This window comes from Balaenoptera ricei, chromosome 6 (assembly GCF_028023285.1).
Source record: "Balaenoptera ricei isolate mBalRic1 chromosome 6, mBalRic1.hap2, whole genome shotgun sequence".
Classification (NCBI taxonomy): domain Eukaryota; kingdom Metazoa; phylum Chordata; class Mammalia; order Artiodactyla; family Balaenopteridae; genus Balaenoptera; species Balaenoptera ricei.
Window position 1 is genome coordinate 69,389,907 of NC_082644.1, and position 19,666 is coordinate 69,409,572.

General features: G+C 43.3%; 1 protein-coding gene across 4 annotated transcripts in view; it reads left to right on the top strand.

Moving 5' to 3' along the window:
- The window catches only part of PUM3 (pumilio RNA binding family member 3), an 82,958-nt gene that overhangs the window by 21,304 nt on the left and 41,988 nt on the right, over window positions 1–19,666 (top strand). For all 4 annotated transcript variants that reach the window (XM_059924805.1, XM_059924806.1, XM_059924807.1 and 1 more), the window contains one exon: window positions 14,234–14,348. The gene's annotated coding sequence lies outside the window, so the exon portion shown is untranslated. The remainder of the gene's footprint in view (window positions 1–14,233; window positions 14,349–19,666) is intronic.

The following is a 19,666-nucleotide window of genomic DNA, read 5'->3' on the forward strand; positions in this document are numbered from 1 at the left end:
CGGATGGTCACTTTACACTGATTCATTGAGCTGCATATTTATGTTTCATGTGTTTTTGTATATGTGTAATTTTGTTTTTCCAAATGAAGTTTAAAAAAAAACAGAACTGAAGAGGCTCAATTCAGGCAGATATATGAATAGGGGGAAATTGGTAGATTTGATAAATGACCTCTTCATATTTCAAGTAATGTCCATCATACTTTGAGATGTTTGTTTTCTGGTTTTGTTAAGACATTGTAAGTATTTTCATCATGTGTCTCTCCTGGGCAGTAATGACTGAGTCAGTGATCATGTACAGCAAGAATATTTGATTTTCACAAAAGTTGTATTTCATATAAAATATTCAACTTACATCAATTTTTCTTTACTCTGCATGAGGGGACACAGGTAAGAATGTTCAGAGAAGCATTATTCACAATAGCAAAAAACAGGAAAAGGTGTCCATCAAAGTGAAATTGATAAATCATGCTATATTTTGGCTATATTCAGCTACAAACTAAAAGCTACATACAGCAATCTGGATCAATCTTTTTTTTTAATTTTTTTTAATGTTGAGCAAAAGAGGACCAATACAAAGGACAGGTTTTCTATGACTCCATTTTCATCAAATCCAAAAACATGCAAAATCTAAACTGTGGTGTTTAGAGGTGCACGCTTATATGGTAAAAGTGTGAAGAAAACCCAGGAAGTTATGAGCATAAAAAGGATGGGCAAGGCAGAGGAGCAGGGCTGACATGCACTAACGCCATTCTAGGCTTACTGGGGAGAGAAATCAAGTCTAGGAGAATCTCATTCCCTAAGGATGCTGAATAGTTTCTAGAATCATATATAGCATCTCAGGATTGGAAGGAATCCTAAAGATCACTAAGATAAGTAGCCCTTTGATTTTTTTCATTTCAATTTTCATTATTATGTTTCAAGACAACTTAGAGATTTCAGTAGAGGGTTTCCAAACTTTTAATTTTGCCAGGTAAGGTATATTTAAAAACATACTACTATCTATCATTACCATTATTTCCTACAAGGTATGGTATTTCACCCTTAGAAAGTAAGAGGTAAAAAATGGAATAAATGGTAGTCCTTTAAATTGAATAAATGAAGGTTTAGAAGCTTTCATTTATAAGATATGTTGCCTATATCTTTCCAGGGACTTTGTAAAAATTTTATAGTGGACCATCAGCAGTCCCTAGACTAGCATATGGTGAACCTTGACCTCACCGACCACTTCTCTAATACTTGAGCCTTCTTCCCAAATCCCTGAGAAGTGTCATTTGCTTGAATACTTCCGGTGAATGAGAACTCACTCCCCCCTAATGACATCTCTTCATCTTTGAACATCTGCAGCTATTTGAACATTCTTCTGTTTGTTGAACCTAATTCCAGTTCTTTCCCTTTTGATTCATCGGTCCTAGATCAGTGACTGCACAGTCTTTTATTTGTCAGCCTCAAGATCTGAGCCACGTGCTTTTTCCCCTACCCGTGACCCATGATCCTCCTCATGTTTAAACAGCCTCAGATCTTTTGTACAGATTTCATATACATATCCCAAGTCATCAGCACCCTTGTCACTCTGCTAATAGTCTTCCTGTTTGTCTGTATCCACTTGAAAAATGTGATATTCCAAACTGAGTACAAACAACTTTCCAGGTGTACTAGCCCAGAGGAGAGTAAGCCCTTCATCTCTCTTATTCTAGACTTTATACTTCTTCATTTAGCGTAGTCTAATTACAGTTTTCTCTGGATATGTGCCCAGGAGTGGTATGGCAGGATCATATAGTAGCTCTATTTTTAGTTTTTTAAGGACTCTCCATACTGTTCTCCATAGTGGCTGTACCACTTTACATTCCCACCAGTAGTGCAGGAGAGTTCCCTTTTCTCTGCACCCGCTCCAGCATTTATGATTTGTAGACTTCATGGTGATGGCCATTCTGACCAGAGTGAGGTGATAACCTCATTGTAGTTTTGATTTGCATTTCTCTAATAATTAGCCATGTTGAATATTTTTTCATGTGCCTGTTGGGCATCTTTATGTCTTCTTTGAAGAAATGTCTGTTTAGATATTCTGCCCATTTTTTGATTGGATTTTTTGGTTTTTTGATATTGAATTGTATGAGTTGTTTGTATATTTTGGAAATTAATCCCTTGTCGGTTGCATTGTGTGCAAATATTTTCTCCCATTCAGTAGGTTGTCTTTTTGTTTTGTTTATGGTTTCCTTTGCTGTGCAAAAGCTTTTAAGTTTCATTAGGTCCCATTTGTTTATTTTTGGTTTTATTTCCTAATGTATTGTAAAATTGCCCCAATCGACTCTCTGATTGTTATTAACTCATTTGATAAAAACAATCTCATATGTGATTCAATGTGAATCTAGAAATTGGTTGGTCATAGAAAGGATAGAATAGTGAATCTTACAATTTGATAAGATATGAGAATGGCCAATTATTTTTTAAGTGCTCCAAATTCACCTAATTTGTGCTTAGCCCACATCTCTCCACTTGTCAGAAAGTGTACAGTGAGGTCCTCAGATGTCTTTCAGGGGACTCACGCATGACTGTGGTGTGCTGGCCAGTGTAGCGTGCTCCAGGAAAAAGGAATTGAAGTTACTGAGCTGCCACTTGTCCTTGGGCCCGGCTCGCTGGCTCCACCCACTGGCACCAGGGTGTCTTACAGCTTCTCCAGGCTGGCTGACTCTCTGGAACTGAGACTCAACTCCCCACTCTGCAGCTTGCAGAATTTTTCTCCCTTCTTGGAAAATGAGAATAACGTGGATTTCCCACTTGCAGTCTTCTGTTACCCATGTTACTCTTGAGGTTACAGAAGTCCCACCAGTAGGAATTCAGTATCTCATTACCTACACCTTGATTTGCCTGGGCCAAAAGGCACAAAAGTAAAATGACAAAATGTCCTTACCTATCTTGTGCATAATGATGAAGTAAGACAATTTACAGAGAAATTAAATTATTAATAATAAAAGTACCAATTTTCATTTGTACTGTTAAGAGACTGTGTGTTTGTATAAAATTTATCCCAGCCTCTATTATTTAGCAATATGTATATAGCTAAGTGTAACCTTATTATATATATATTTGATATCATATTTAATAGAATTTCACTCATGACCCACAAGCCGTTTGCAGAGAGATAGTATGAAACAGGGTTTCTTTTTTTCAAATTCAAAAGAGGAGAAAATACTTATTTTCGTAAAATATTCTCTAACCTAAATAAAAAGGCTTAAATGCATTTGCATTGCATAAAATTAAGATATTTATGCAGAGTGTATTACTTATAAGTAGCAAACCAAAGCTTGTTCTCTGTTTTACTTGTCTAATCCTTAAGAAGTCACCCTCTGGGGAACTCACCCATGGTATTTTTGTTCTTCCAGCATCAATAAAATACAGTGGTAGAAAAAAGACTGAAAAATTGAAATTTGAGAATTATTTGCACTCCCATCCCATTCCAATCTGGCTCGTTCCTTTAACAAGTATTACTTGAGCATCTACTACACACCCAGTCCTGTTGTTCTAGGCACTAGGGAGACTGACGTGAAACAGACAAATCCCTGCCCTTTTGTAGCTCAGTTTTAGTGTGGGAAACAGACAGCAATAAAGTAAATATATAGATAATTTAGATAAGGTTAAGAGTGGTGAAGAAAGTAAAGCAGGATGGGGGCTAGAGATTAACGGAGTGAGGGAAGGAGATATTTTAGGTAGAACGACTTAGAGACTCAAAAGTTGCCATATTTTCTGTTCCTCTAACAGTTGGACTTTGCTGGCTTTCATCAATTACTACACTCTCCCTCTTCCTCCTCACCTCTGGAGGGAAAAGAACGGCAAGGAAAACCAAAGGACAAACGACTGAGCGTTATTTCTGGGACTTAGTGAGACTCACCTTGATTTTGTTTTCTGGGTTTTTAAAAAATAAATTTATTTATTTATTTTTGGCTGCGTTGGGTCTTCGTTGCTGCGCACGGGCTTTTCTCTAGTTGCGGCGAGCGGGGGCTACTCTACTTGTGGTGCGCAGGTTTCTCATTGCGGTGGCTTCTCGTTGTGGAGCACGGGCTCTAGGCGCGTGGGCTTCAGTAGTTGTGGCTTGCAGGCTCTAAAGCACAGGCTCAGTAGTTGTAGCGCACAGGCTTAGTTGCTCCACGGCATGTGGGATCTTCCCACACCAGGGCTCGAACCCGTGTCCCCTGCATTGGCAGGCGGACTCTTAACCACTGCACCACCAGGGAAGTCCCTCATCTTGATTTTGGGTAAAGAAAGAAAGAGGAGCAAAGAGGGGCTAGGAATCGGTTTTGGCTTTAGCTGCCAAAGAGGAGAGGAGAGACTCCAAGAAGAGAAGGTGTTAAAGAAATGGCAGTGCTTCAGAGGCATGACCAGAAAGGAGGTCTAGGGGGGGGAAGGATTGTAATTAACTCATTCCTTCTTCGACTGGAGCCTGGCTAGCTTGAGGGAGGTTTTGCTTTCTTCAACTGGCAATATGCGTGATTGACTCGTTAAAGAGGCACTGAACAAGGATTATTAACCTGGGTCTTCCAGTCTTCAAGAGGTCTTTGGACAGAATTCAAGCGGTCCGTGAAATGGTGCAAGAGAGAGAAAAATCAAATACATCTTTATTTTCATCAACCTCTAACTAAAAATCTATTCCATCAAATATAACCACCACAAACATCACATTACAGTTGTTGCAGATACCTGGAAATATCATTTTCGCTCATTAGCATTCCAAAACCACAGTGGGCAGGAGACCCGCCCCTGGATCTCATTTACTGCATTAATAAAGAAGCACATGTATTACTGTATCTCACATTTTCTTCAGTATTCTGATGATTGCATTTCAATATAATTGGCTTACTTTGTAATCCTTTGCATTCTAAATATTATGCATTTAAAAACATAATGCAGAGAAGGAGTTCAGAAGCCTCAGCCAAATGCCAGAGGGCTAAGAACTCTTGTTTTACACTCTGTCAGGAGCTTGATTGGGAAGAACAGAATCCTTCAAGTCATTCCGTGCCAAGGGAGCCTGCAGAATTGCCAAAGAACAGATAGGACCGCATTCGCCCCTTGCCTCTGGGGCTCCAGGCACTCGACTTTAGGAGAGACTAATAATAATCAGGACTCTTCTTTCTAGCTTGCTAAGGTGTCACCCATCCATTCTGTGGGTTTGGATACTGTCAGACATTTCAGGGGAAATAGTGCCGCCTGGTGGCAAATGTTCTTCCTCAGCCTCACATTTCTCTCTGTCTTGCAGGTAGGAACATTCAGGGTAGAACACATTGGCATTTAGAATGGTCTGTGCATAGCTCTGCCGTGTTTCTTTCCACGACATGTGTCCAGGTTTGCCAATTCCCAGTATCACAAATTTGATCCATGATAATATTCAAGCCAGGTTTTTGCAGAATCATACTTTATGTCTCCTTTTAGAAATGTTCATCAGTGGGCAGTGATTGGCAGTGTTTAAATTCCCATGCTCACAGGGCTTCTATAATGGTGACAGTCTCTTTCCCCTCAAAAAAGCGTTTTTATTTGTCTTAGTGCTTGGAGCGTTTCAAATGCAAGGTGCACGGAGAGATACGAAGGCTGCGGCGGACTCCTTTTCTGTCTGTCTGGAGGCTTCAGGTGGCATTGATCTTAGTGGATTCTGGGTTTCTGACACGTTGACCCTGGATTTGCTTCCTCGCTTTGGTCAATTTGTCCTTGAATCATCAGTTGCAACGCCAGCTCCTGACGTGGGCTCTGCTACTTCTCCTCCCTTCCCCAACCACTTCTCACGACCTCCACTGCCCCCTCACTGGTCTAAGCCACCAGCCTTTCCTCTCAGGGTGTCCTAACAGCCTCCTAACTGGGCTACCTTCTTCCTTTGCCCCCTTGAGTTCATTCTCCATGTGGCAGACAGGGAGCCTATAGAGGCACAAGTCAAATCATACCACTCCTCTGCTCAAAATCCATCTCACTCAGAGTCAGAATAAGTCTTCACAATATCCTACAAGGCTCTGTAATCAGGCCTGCGGATAACTCTCTGATCTTACCTCCTACTACCCTCACCCTCAGCAACAATACTGGCCTCCTTGCTGTTCCTCAGCCAAACCAGGCATGTTTCTGCCTCAGGACATTTTTACTTGCTCTTCCCTCTGCCTAAAACGCTGTTCCTCCAGGGACCAACATGGCTCACTCTCTCACTTCCTTCACAGGACCAGAGACCCATACCCCTTATTTTACTTTTCTCTGTAGTACTTATCTCCATCTCACATTTTATGTATTTTACTTATTAATTTTTATTGTCTTCCTCCACCTGCTAAAACATGATCTCCATGAGAGTAGCGATTGTTATCTCTTCAGATTATGATAGTATCCCTAACATCTAAAAAAGTACCAGTCACAGAGCAGAAAATCTGGTGTCTGTTGTATGAGTCCTATTTCCTGCCATTAGGAGATCACACCCTACCTGATGGATGGACCGTCTTTCACGCCTGCAGTGAGGTCTGTCCCCCAGCCGCCACTCAAGACTCTCCTGGCCTGTGAGGTCACTGGATGACTTTCCTGTTCCGAGCTATATAGCAGGCTTCTCTGTTGCTTGTAGCATTAAAGCAGGACCCCCGCAAAGCAGAGTGGCCCAAATCTACTTTTTCTGTCAAATTTGAACCAACCTTGGGATACAAGGGTCACTAAGTGCAAGTTTTCAATATGATTACTTTGCGGAAGTAACAGTATGCCAATTGACAATGCTTGTATAAGGTGGCTTTGCTTTAGTTTCTCCTGAGAGCTTTTAAAAAATACCAATGCTTAGATCCTTCCGCTAAGGGAGCCTGATCCTATTAGTCTGAGCTAGTGGTGAGGGGCGGGGCATTGTGGGGTGTCAGGCATTGGTAGTTTCAAAAAGCTACCAGGTGTGCAGCCAGGGAGGAGAAACCCTGATTCAGGACTTTAGAACTGGCAAAACATTTTCATGCATTATTGTCTTTGCTTCTTACATTACGTCCACATGACAGGTGGGGTGGCAGGTGTTTTTGCCCCGTTTTACAGGAGATCAAGAAGATCACTGACTTGGCAGCCAGGAAGTCTAAGAGTTAGGATTTGAATCCAGCTTTGGCCCCAAATCCGGGACTCTTTCCCGCCAGCGTAGAGCAGAAGTCACCTCTAAATGAGGTTGTAAATCCATCCAGAACAACGTTCTCCTCGATGGCGTATTTCTAACTGCACTTCTTTCTCCGTGAGGCTGCATGAGAACAGATGCGGCTGCCTTCTTCGCTCAGAGCCTAGCGCAAGTTATTTGTTGAGTGAAGGAATGAGGAATGAGTGAATGCAGGCTTTGCACCGTTGGCCCATTTGCTCTACTGTTGTCCGCAAGTTCATTGTCAGTTTGGGTGCATTTGTGCTGCTTCGGTCGGCTGCACTGTCCAGTGACAGTTCCGCTCAGATGCTGGTTTTACTCCAGGGACATCTGAGCTCACATTTTACCCAGGTCAGGGGAGCTGCCATGAACCCTCTTTTCTTCCCTTTTCCTCAGCACATTTCTGCAGCTGAAAGGTTGACTGAGGCATTGGCATGAAGAAATTACATTTCTGTCTGCTCAGAAGTCCCACACCAGTGGGCTTGTCATAGGTAGCCCTCAGTGGAATAGTTCTCTTTCCCAGCAAGTCAGAGTGGAAAGAGAAGGGAAGAGTGATCTTCATTAAGATGTGTTCACCCATCACTTTCTTTCCAGAGGAATCTAATAGCTCCCTACAAACTGGAAAAGTCCCATCACCTCCTGTTTCTGTGAGGGTGGTTTTGGATGAGATAGCGTTAAATTGGTTGACTTTGAGGAAAGCAGATTGCCCCTATCAGGTGGGTGGGCCTTATCCAATCAGTTGAAAACCTGAATAGAACAAAAGACTGACCTCCTGGAAGCAAGAGGGAGTTCTGCCAGCAGACGGCCTTTGGACTTGAACTGCAATGTCAGCTCTTCCCTGGGTCTTCATCTTGATCACCTTTCGACTTGAACTACAGATTTCGGACTTGCCAGCCTCCATAATCACATGAGTCAATTGTTTAAAATCAATGTCTTTCTCTCTCTCTATGTATGTATACACAGATCCTATGGATTCTTTCTCTGGAGAACTCTGACGAATACACCCCAGTAATAACAACCCAAAATATCTCCAGACATTGCCAGGTGACCACTGGGGGGCAGAATAGTCTCAGTTGAGAACCACCGCTGGTGACAGGTGAGGCTCCCTCACGGCATAGTTTCTGGAGAGGCTGACCTGGCTAGAATAGTCCAGAACCTAATGGAAGCTAAAATACCTCCTAGAAGGTGTTCTCTATGTGTGATTCAGTTGGAATTTGTTCCCGGTCTGGTCTGACAGCAGAGGTCTCAAGGAGTCTCTGGAGTATTTTAAGCTAAAACTAATCAGCTTTGCCTTGAGCCATCAAATTCTCTCTTCTAGAAAAACTGTGTCATACTTGCCTGAATTTTACTTCAAAGAAAAATGAAAGCAAATCACCTTTGAATCCAGTCCTTACAGACTTTCTCATTTATAAGATTTTCTCTCAATTACCTTATGTTGAAAAATAGAATATTGCTTAGAGAAGATGAGCCATAAACTAGTTCAGATCAATGCAGATTTTGGATGTGAGTAGAAGGCTCCTGAGAGAATCAGGTTTTTTTGTTTTTTGGTTTTTTTTTAAGGGACAAAGAAATATTACACAGTCATTATTCCTGGGTGGTAAACTTGAATGTTGAAAGTCCTTTCTGAAAACAGTATTGGGTGACTCCAAAAGTGCCTCTATTGATGACAAGGATACTTCCATCAAAAATGAATATGGGGCTTCCCTGGTGGCGCACTGGTTGGGAGTCCGCCTGCCAATGCAGGGGACATGGGTTCGAGCCCTGGTCCGGGAAGATCCCACATGCTGCAGAGCAGCTGGGCCCATGCATCACAACTACTGAGCCTGCACTCTAGAGCCCACGAGCCACAACTACTGAAGCCTGAGTGCCACAATTACTGAAGCACACGCGCGCCTAGAGCCTGTGCTCCGCAACGAGAAGGCACCGTAATGAGAAGCCCGCGCACCTCAACGAAGAGTGGCCGCCGCTCGCTGCAACTAGAGAAAGCCCATGCACAGCAACAAAGACCCAATGCAGCCAAAAATAAATAAATAAATTTTTAAAGAAAATGAATATGAATAAGGCAAGCTAAAAAAAAATAACAAAAAAGACATCCTAGACAAAAAAAAAAATGAATATGAAGGCTTTATTAAATGAAACATAAAAGCAAACAATATTTCCAAATTTGTATCTTATTTTAAATGTGGCTTTGAGTATGTCCATGTCACTAAATAAATTAAATATTACAAGGAGACATTTGGCTAGTTCTCCTATACCTGTAAACGTTGGCCCAAATGTACTTTTGCAGATTGTCTCGCCGACAGGAAGGAACCCTGAATGGTCAGCATCTACGGTATTCTTTAAGGCAAAAGGATCAGAGGGTGACCAAGCCTGTCCCCTCCCTCCCTCCCTCTCCTCTCTCAGCCTTTCTACTCTGCTTTTTCTCCACTTCCTCCCCCCTATACCCCAGCCTCCTCTTCTGCTTCACTCTCCCATTTCATCTTCCTGTTCTCCTTGCTTTGCTTACTCTCCTTGCTTTTTCCTTTTTCCTTTTTCCTTTCAAATATGTACCTTTCAAAGATCTCCATCCCCTTGGGCATATGTGCCCATTCTTGTTCTCCTGTCAAATGTGATGGAAAGATGAGAAGAATTTAGGAGAAGAAAGGGGAAAAAAATCAATTCTCGTTGCATCACTGAGAATGTCAGTGTGGAGGAGCCTCCAGAGACGAACAAGGTCTGGGAAAAGTCACGCGGAGGATGGTTCCATCCATACACTTGGCAAAATATCATTCGCTGCCCTCCCATCCGAACCTCAGAACGGCGCGCATAGTTGCAACAAAGCAAACAGAAAAGGGAAAGGTTATATATTTCTTCTACTGCAGGGATGAATTTGCTGCAGGAATCAGCATTTTTTCTTTTGAAATCAGATTGATTGGGCTGCGCTCCCAACCGCCAGAGGTAGTGAATATTTTCAGCTGGGTTTGTGGAAACCGCTCCCTCGCTCGTGGATCTTAAAGAATCCTACAGGATGTCAGCTGCCCCCAAAACTGAGGAGTGAGCCTTTAATCTTTAGTTTGTGATGGCAGCCGAGGAAATGCCCATTTCCCAGGTCCCGTGACCTTCTGAGGCAGGTGCCCCTGCCCCACCCTGTATCGCCCACATTCCAGGAGTCCCTGACCCCGCCTCCACGCCACTGCCCATCACCGCCCGGATTTTGCCCTTCCAATCCCCGCAGTGTTTTCCCTGTTGGACATTTCAGCTCCATTCTTCCAGGAACACACCCTTTTTCTTTTTTTTCTTTTTCCCTTTCTTTCTTTCTTTCTTTTTTTTTAATAAGTCTGACTATCTTGCCAAGGAGCATAGGGGTGAGAAAAGGGGAAAAGACCTCTTATTTTTTAGTGACAGCTTTGAGAGTGAGATTGAATGAACGCCTCAGTAAATTACTCTCCCATGCTCCTTCCATTTTCTACCTTCAGCCTTTGGTGAGTTTTCTCAAAAGCTCCTGCTTGAAATATTTGAACAAACTGCTAGGTTATACTTACCTTATTTTATATCTCCGTTATCCATAGGTAATGTTTCTTGGTTTACGTTATTTCTTCATTACTTTTTCTTTTGTTCCCGTGCAAAAGACAGATTGGCTAAAATGAGCAAGTCTGGAAATTGGATGTGTGTTACTCTCCCATGAGTCTGTTTATAAGCTTTACCATTCCTTTCCCCAGATCCTTCCCTAATATGTGTATTTCATAGGTGTTATAAATGATGAGTCTTGTAAGTACTTTTTTTCCCTAATGTATTAAAAAGAATACATGTGGGGCAGGTGAACTTTTTTCAGAGGTTAACTCCACAGTCATTAAGTGGACAGAGTCCCTTGTTGCCTTCTAAGGCAAGGGTCTATAAAACCAAGCCTTGCAGTTCTTCCTTTATAAAAGCTCTTGAAATCTGTTCCTTCTTTTCGTTTCCTGCTGTCAGCACATTGGTCTGGACCCATGTGACTCTCTGCTTAGGGGTCTTAACCTACTGCTGCTCCTGCCTGTAGCAGATCCTGCCAGTAGCCTGTCCGTATCACCCACCCCTTTCTATTCTGCACACTGCCCCCCCCCCCATTGCCAGCAGGTGCATTTATGTCTGTTTCTCCAATGCTACCAGATGCCATTTTGATGGTTCTGGGGAACCTCGAATCCCCGCCCCCAGGAGCAGCCCTCAACCAATGACTGCTGGGAGCTCATGTATAAACACCTCAGCTCCTGCATCCCTTGGGTGGGATACCTCTGAGTTGTATGTCCTACACGGGCTCCCAGAGTCCCCCAACAAGACTAATCTCCAGTTATCCACAATGATAAATTACTTGACAATGAATACTTTTACTGTCTGCCTTCTGTTCCCCATCTCTCTCCCCCAGTCCCATGTTGATATGTCCCGGCACCACCCCCAAAATCAGTTATTTTCACTTGAGTCTTGGTTTTAAGGTTGACTTCTGGAGGAACTCATTCTAAGACATTGCCTCTCATGTCAACCCCCACTAAACAGTCATGTTATATTGAACTTTCTTTAAAAGTTCAAGGAGGTTAAAAAACAAAAACTTTGTAAACATCACCATCTCCACTCAGAAATTATTGGCAACTTCCAGTGGATAAAGTACAGATGGTCTTAGCCTATGGCTTAAGATTCTATGTCATGTGGCTTTTTTCTACCTTCTGTAATCCTGTCTCCTACAACTTCCTTCCACTCAAAATGGAGGTTCCAACCATTCCCAGAGGGCACAATGCTCGTCTTGACCCCCAAGCATCTGCCGGTACTATTCCCACCACCTGAGCCCCACGCCCCGCTGCTTCAGTGTATCTGAGGCCACCAACCATCAGGACCGTTGTACTCTTTGTGGACCTTTTTGCTGAACACACCATAACTTTGGCACTTTGCCTTTACTTCTTTATTCTGATGTTTACCATATTTTTCTTTATTCCTCTCCTGGCCTCCCACCTAACTGTGAACCCCTCCTAGGGAAGTTAAACCACTTTCTGTCTTTAGGACCTAGAATGTAGGTTTACAAACACTAGGTGAGGAGACAAAATTCATACTCTGCCATTTATTAAATGTGTGACTGAGCAATATATATATCGTCTCTTTGAACTTGTTTCTGTATTAGTGATATATCGGTAATGTAACACTACATATAGTTGTGATGATTTGAGTGACATAATACATATGAAAAGTGCTCTCGAAACTATCCAACAGTATCTAGTTAGTCATGATTAAGTGGTTGGCAAATAATTCCTTCTGCTGCTGCTGAAAGTGGGAATGATAAAGTTACGTAAGACAAGCAGCTCCCTAGAGATAAAGAATGAGTATCAGGAAAAATCAGCAAAAAAATATGTATCATTACATTGAGTTTTATTGAACCAGTTCATGGACAATAAGGTAGCATGATTCTATCTACCTCACTTATTCATTAATCCTACAGAAGTTTATTGTTTCGATGTCAGATCATTTTTCTCCCCTGCTCAAAACCCTCAGACGGCTCTTCTTTTTCACTCAGAATAAAACCCAAAGTCCTTAAAATGGCCTAAAAAGCCTTTCACCACCTGCCAACCAGCCCCGCCCTCCTCCTGAACTTGTTTCCCGTTACTCCTCTCCCTGGCCGATTCCAGCCTCCTTGGCCTGCCCCCGTTCCTCAAAGACATAGTCATGTGGGGTCCTGACTCCTGCCTTGGGTCCTTTGCTCCAGCTCTTTCCTCTGCCTGGAAGGCTCCTTTCCCAGATGCATGTTTGGCGAACTCCCAACCTCCCCAGATTTCTCCTCAAACCTCTCCTTAGTGACACCTACTCTGACCACTACTCTGACCACCCTATTTGATATTATAACCAGTTCCCCCACTCTGGTTCTCTCTTTACCCAGCCCTATTCTTTTTACTATAGTACTTCTCATGTATCCTACAGTGCCTTTATATAGTGTTTGTTATTTTTTGGTGTTTATTATCAGCAAGTCTTAGTTTTGTTGACTAATATATATCCCAAGTGCCTAGAACAGTGCCTGGGACAGAATAGCCACTGAATAAATATAGTTGCTGAATTTGTTGACTCAAGTTCTTACTATGTGCCCGCAAATAAATAAGCTCCAATCCTTATACTTCTGCAATTATAGTTTAACAATGACACCCATTTCACAAATGTGATCGACAACTGAATATGTGCCAGGCAATCTGCAAGGCCCTAGAGATACTGCAGCAAACAGAGGACAGTTTCCCTGCTTTCACACAGCTAATCCTTGTGAAATGATATGATGTTGTAAAAATTCAGGTGTTAATATAGGTGAAATACTCAGCCACCAAATTAAAAATTCCATTAAAAATTAAAAATTGTTATTTTCACGTCCCTGTCTTGTGGACAGAACACCAAGAGCACCCGGCCTTGCACATACTAAACCTCAGCAATAAAGTGTATTAAGACAAACACTGGACTGTGTACTCCCCAACAACCTAACGTCTACTTTCAATGCGAAGTCATGTTTTGATTCAATAGTTTATATAATTTATTGTCCAAGGAGCTATTTTTTTGGAAGACCTATTGCTTTGAGTTGCTAAATACTAGATAATATGTTAAAGAGTATATGGTAGAAATTTATCTTGTCCCCCTAAATATAGGAAAGACATAAGGTTAGGCTTCTAAAGCCCTGGTGATGGTTCTGGTTTTTGTCCTGGTCTTGACACTAAACCAGTCATATGACAGTGCCAGGCAGAGTGTGCACCGCTCGGGTCTTCCTTCAGGAGAGAACTTGCTGCAGGAGGTGAGAGGTGGGGTTAGCTGAAGGCCTCCAGCTCTCAGACCTTCAGCATCCACCACAGTGTCCAAACCAAGGCCACAGGCTTCCGGGGCTGCTCCAAGCCAACGACAGAACGTGGCTGCGATGCAAGAGCCAGGCCATCCCTGCCCAACTCGGGACTCTTCTAACGGCCAGTTTTTGCTTTGAGTCTCCACACCAGCCTGGCCAAAGCATTCTCAGAGCTGTTCTCTGGGGCTCTTCCTGTACAATCCTTCCTTCCCGCATTGCAGTCCAAGGCCCTTCCTCTTACCCCGCTTCCTCTTCCCTTTATCTTTACAGGCTATTCCCTGCATAAATCTTATGTTTCTAACTCTGCTTTTGCTTCCCAGAAAACTTGAAATAACACCACTGGTACCAGGAGTGGTTCCAGAAAGCTGGCAAGAAGATGGGGTTGGAGACGGGATCACTCACCACAGGCTGGTGAAGAGGACCCCAGTCCAAGTGGTAAGTGGGGCACAGCTAGTCCTTGGCACAGATGGTTGTTCAACTACTAAAAACAATCACCACTGATGAGCAGGGCGTCCCCTAGTGGAGAGGAATGCCCTTGCCAGGGCGGCGGTTCAGGCATTTGAAGGTTATGGGGTGCTTCCGTGTATCTAAGGGGAGTGGAGTTGGAGGACTCCCTGCAGAGTGACGGTGAGGACTGGAAACAGATAGTTAAAGGCGAGTGAAGGAAGCAGAGGCATCTCTGGTCACTTGCAAAGAGGCTCCTGTCCCTTGCGGGAGAGGACAACGTGAAGAGCAAGCCCAAGATTCCAGAGTCACGGGTCTCCAGAACCTTTAAAATGCTTAGCCAAGGCAGCCTGTTACACTGAGGCCAGTGGCCCGCTTGGGAGAACTTGAGACCCTGAGCTATGGGATGGGGACGTGAGCGGGTGCCCCCAGTTTTGCTCTGCTGACTGCCCTGAACATGCAGAGCTTGCAGAGGTGGCCACACTGCCTCGTAAAGATCCACACTCTGCTTGAGCAGGAAGACACTGCAGAGGCCTCTCCCTGCAAGACAAACCTGCTCCCCGAAGCCCTGCTCTCAGGAGCTGCCCCCACTGCCTCTCCTGGCTGCCAGGCCAGTAACTAGGGTTAAGTCCAGCATAGCCCAGCAGAGGACATGCTGGGCCTGATGAAGGAGAAGAGAAACTACCCCCCCCCCTCCCATGGGACCAGCACGAGTTGGCCAGCATATAACTGTCAGGGAAGAAGACTACCCAGGGACTGGGTTATGAGGGTGCTTGACCAAGGGGCTGGAAGGTAAGGGTGAACAAGCGGGAAAACTCTGACTTGGGGTCACTTTCTTGGGACATGGGATTTAACACTCCAGCGAGGACCCTGGAGGAATGGGGCAAACACTATGTTTTTACTCAAATCACAGAGCAGAGGTGAAATGCCTGCGTTACCACAGCAGATGGTAAAATAGGATGGAAAAAACAGATGGAAAATCGGATCAGAAACAGTTCACACTCCTTGGAATGAACAACAATATTCATTTACAGTTTTGCACCAGGGCTATGTTAGCTCGCCCACCTTCTGTCTTAATATAGTCCAAAGAGATCTGGACCATCTGGACATCCCGCAGAACACCACACTGATGCATTACATTTGTAAAATAAAGACATGGCTAGCATGCTAGAGACCTTGGTAAGAAGCATGTGTTCAAGAAGGTGGGAAATAAACTCTACAGAGTTTCAGGGACAGGCCACTTCAGTAAAGTTTTCAGGAATCCTAAAAAGCTAGGACTAAAAAACAGGAGGTACACATTTTTAGGGTCGGGGCATGTCAGGATATCCCTCCAAAATAAAGACACATTGTTGCCTCTTGGATTCCCTATTACAAACAAGGAAATACAATATCTGGGGGGCCTCTTCAGGTTCTGGAGGCCAAATAGTCCACACCTGAGAATCTTGCTCTGGTCCATGCGCTGGAGGGTGTGGAAGGCTGCCACCTTTGAGTGGAGCCTGGGTCAGGAAGGAGCTGTGCAGCAGGTCTAGGCTGTAGTGAAAGCAGCCTCTCCACTTAGAGCAGAACAATGGGCAGACCCTGTGGTGTGGGAAGTGTCAGTGGTGAGAAAAGATGCAAGCGCAGAGTTCATGGTAAGCCCAAGTAGGAGGATCATAACACAGGGCCTTGGGGTTCTTTAGCAAGGCCTTGCCATCTGTAATGGAGAATTATGTGCATCTGAAGAAATAGCTCCTAGCATGTTACTGAGCCCTCATAGAGACAGAGTGCTTGATGATAGTGTACCAATGACCATCCACCCACAACTGCCCGTTAGGAGGTGGGTTCTGTCTCACCTGTCAATGCATAAAGTGAAAAGGGCCCAGCAACAATCCATTATAATGTGGAAATGGTATATCAGGGACTGAACCCAAGTAAAACCAGAGGGCATGAGTCAGCTGCACGAATAGAAAACCCAGACCTCCATATCACCCACGTGATTACACCAGCCCCGCTTCCTCGTCTCTCCCCGATGGCCACAGAGCTGGGTGCCTTACAAATAGCTGATGGAGGAGAAAGCCCAAGCACAGTTTACAGATGAGTTGGCTAGGCTTGGGGGTGCAAACTGAAACTAAATAGTAGCATTACAACCTCATTCAGGCTGAAAGACAGCAGAGGGGGAGAATCTTCCTAATGGGCAAGCAGTGCTCCTGGTCATCCAATTTATGTGGAAGGAGAAGTGGCCCAAGGTGAGAACATGTAGAAATTCCTATCATTGGCCAATGCCCCAACCAGCTGGTCAGGGACCTGGAAGGAAAAGGACAATGGGAAACAAGGAGGTCCAGGGTAGAGGCAGATGGGAGTGGACACAGCAAGTGACAATTTTCACATTGTTAATACCCATCAAAAGGCATCCACAATAAACACTGAACAACCAAGAAGACAAAAATGACTCAGCCGGTTGACATTAGTGAGCTTGCAGCACTGGGCACTCTACAGCTGGCCTGATGGGTACATGAACAGAGAGGCCACAATGGCAGAGACAGAGGCTACACATGGGCCCAACAGCATGAACTTCCACTTACCAAAGCCAATCTAACTAGTGATTCCTCTGAATGTAGAACCTGCCAGCAACAGAAACCAGTGCTGAGCCCCTGATATGGCACTGTTTCCCAGAGACCAACAGGCCACCTGCTGGAAAGTTGATGACGCTGGGCTCCTTTTATTCTGGAACGGCCAGCTGTTTCTCCTCATAGGGATAGAGTCCTATTCCAAGTATGGACTCGCCTTTCCTGCCCAAGAGCCTCAGCCAGCACCGCTATCCAGAAGCTAAGAAGTGCCTGATCCATGGTCATGGAAAACTACACAACATGGCATCTGAATAGGGAACACACTTCACAACAAGGGAGGTCATGTGATCCACAGGACATATCACATACTGCACCATCCAGAGGCAGCCGACCTGACAGAGCTTTGCATTGGCTTTCTAAAGGTGCAGTTGAAGCACCAGCTTAGAGGCCATAATATGCAAAAATGGGATGCTATCTTCCAGAATGCAGAATAAATAAATCTAAATCAGAGATCTCTATATAGTGCTGTAAGAAGAAGACTCCATAGGCCTGAGACCTAAGGAGCAGAAGCAGGAATGGCCCCACTTGCCATCATTGTAAATGGCCCTCTGGGGCCATTTGTGTTTCGTGTTCTTACAGCTCTGGGCTCTGCAGAGTTCGAGGTCTTTGTCTCAAAGGGGACATATTCTTGGCAGAGGACAGAGCCAGAGTTCCCCTGAACTATGGCTGCTACCTGGACATTTTGGACTCACTGTGTCCAGGACCAACAGTGAGGAGTCGCCGTGTTGGCAGGAGTGATGAACTCTCATCAGGAGGAGGAGACGGGGACGTGTGGGATCACTGTAGAGCCCAGGCGATCCACTTAGGTGCCTCTCGGTACTCCTTAGCCCCCATTATATCTGTAAGCGGACCTCTGTAGTAGTCCTTGCCTTACAAGGGTATGATTACCAGAGTCTCAGAACCCTCAATTAAAAGATCTTCTTTACCACCTCCTTCTCCCTTTGTCCCTCCCTCCACAGGTGTCAGATCAGTATTAGATCAGTATTATGGTCTGAGGCTTCCCTCTTAGTCCTGTTCCCTCTATCCTTGTCTTTCAGAGGCTTTCCCCCCAATAAATGTCTTGGCCTTCTATCTTGGCGTCTGTTTCGTGGAGAATTCAAACTGACATAATGGGCTTAGGTTAGTTGGCTAATCTTTTCTCCATCTTAAAAGTAGGAGGAAAGTTGGGTAGGGACGTAGAGCTAGACATCATTGTAAGCCCTGACTTAACCTGTCTATAGTTTTTAAAAGTAAAATGGCAGAAATAGTTAGAAAATTATTAATTTATTAATAAGCTTGGTTATCAAGTCTTTATTGCTCAGAAATTAAGGAAATCACAAGCCAAAACCAGTCACTAGTTTCCAAAGGAAATACCTCTTATAAAGCCTGAAAACAAAAATTTAACAAAAACTTAAACCAAAAACGTGTTAGTTGTTCTCATCCTCGCTAAAACCTGGGGCTGGTACATTTTGCTTGAGGAGTTTTGTTTTACCATAGTGCATTGTTAATGCTCCATGTATAAGTGATAACTCGTGGGCTTTAAGTGATATTAACTAATCTTTGACATGATCTTTCATTAAAGGTGGTATTTTATACTACAGTCAGATACACTTTCATTTTGATGGTCTGATTTTTCTTTCTGTGGCTCCTGTGGGTGTCACCAAAGAAAGTAAAATTCGGACAAGGTCAATTTTATGTTTACTAGACAGTAACTAGAACATTCTAAATGCACAATTAATGTTTAGACTATATTTGTGCACTTTTTAGCAAATGTATTGAAAAACATAATCCACTCTACTCAGAAGCAGTTCTTTTTTACTAAATGAAAATGTGTTGGCAACTGCTCCGTTTCCATGGATTTATGATTCTAATAGGTCCTGAAAATAAAACCCAATCTTTGCCAAAATCTCACTTATGCTTTATATCAATAACATGCCCTTTATCCCTGCTTATGCATTTGGGAAACAGAGAAACTACACCAATTAGTTAAAAATCCATTAGTTAGAACTCTAAAGAACTGATCTGGAGGGAGGGGAGATGTGTGGGAGCTGACACCTAACACTTTATTTTTATGAAAAAGAAAAATTGTACAAAATCATGATGAATTGAAAGAAAAGTGAATATTTTCCAGAATACATTTGGAAGTGTATAGTTCAAATTTAAACCATTTCCAATATCTAATGATGTTAAATCACTGCAGGAGACCTCAAGCAACAAGAGAGATAGTTATGTCCAAGACATTCTACTTACAGAAACAAGTGCACTATACATTTAATTCTCTAATTCTAGTGACTGCAAAAGGATTAAACAAGGTTTAATCCTCAGTTAACTGTAAAATCAAATCAAATCACCAACTTGAACTCCATTCCCTAAATAAGCAACTCTTAATTTTAGCTGCACCTTAGCATGTTCTGGGGGAACTTTCCAAATTCTCAATGCCCAGGTCCCACTTCAGACTAATTAAATCAGAATTACTGTGGTTGTTGTTGCTGTTTTTTAATCCACAGGTGATGTGTGGCCAAGATTGAGATCCACTACCTTGGATACTACAATTATTTTAAGTTTAAGCTTACTACAGTTATTTTAAGTTTTAAACCAGTTTAAATAACAAACCTCTACTGTTGGATGAAAGCATATTTGCCAAGTTACCTTTAATTTTACTAGCGTGCTGGAAAAAGAATGAACTCCAAATGCCTGGTTAACATTATGTCTGATGGCCTTCCA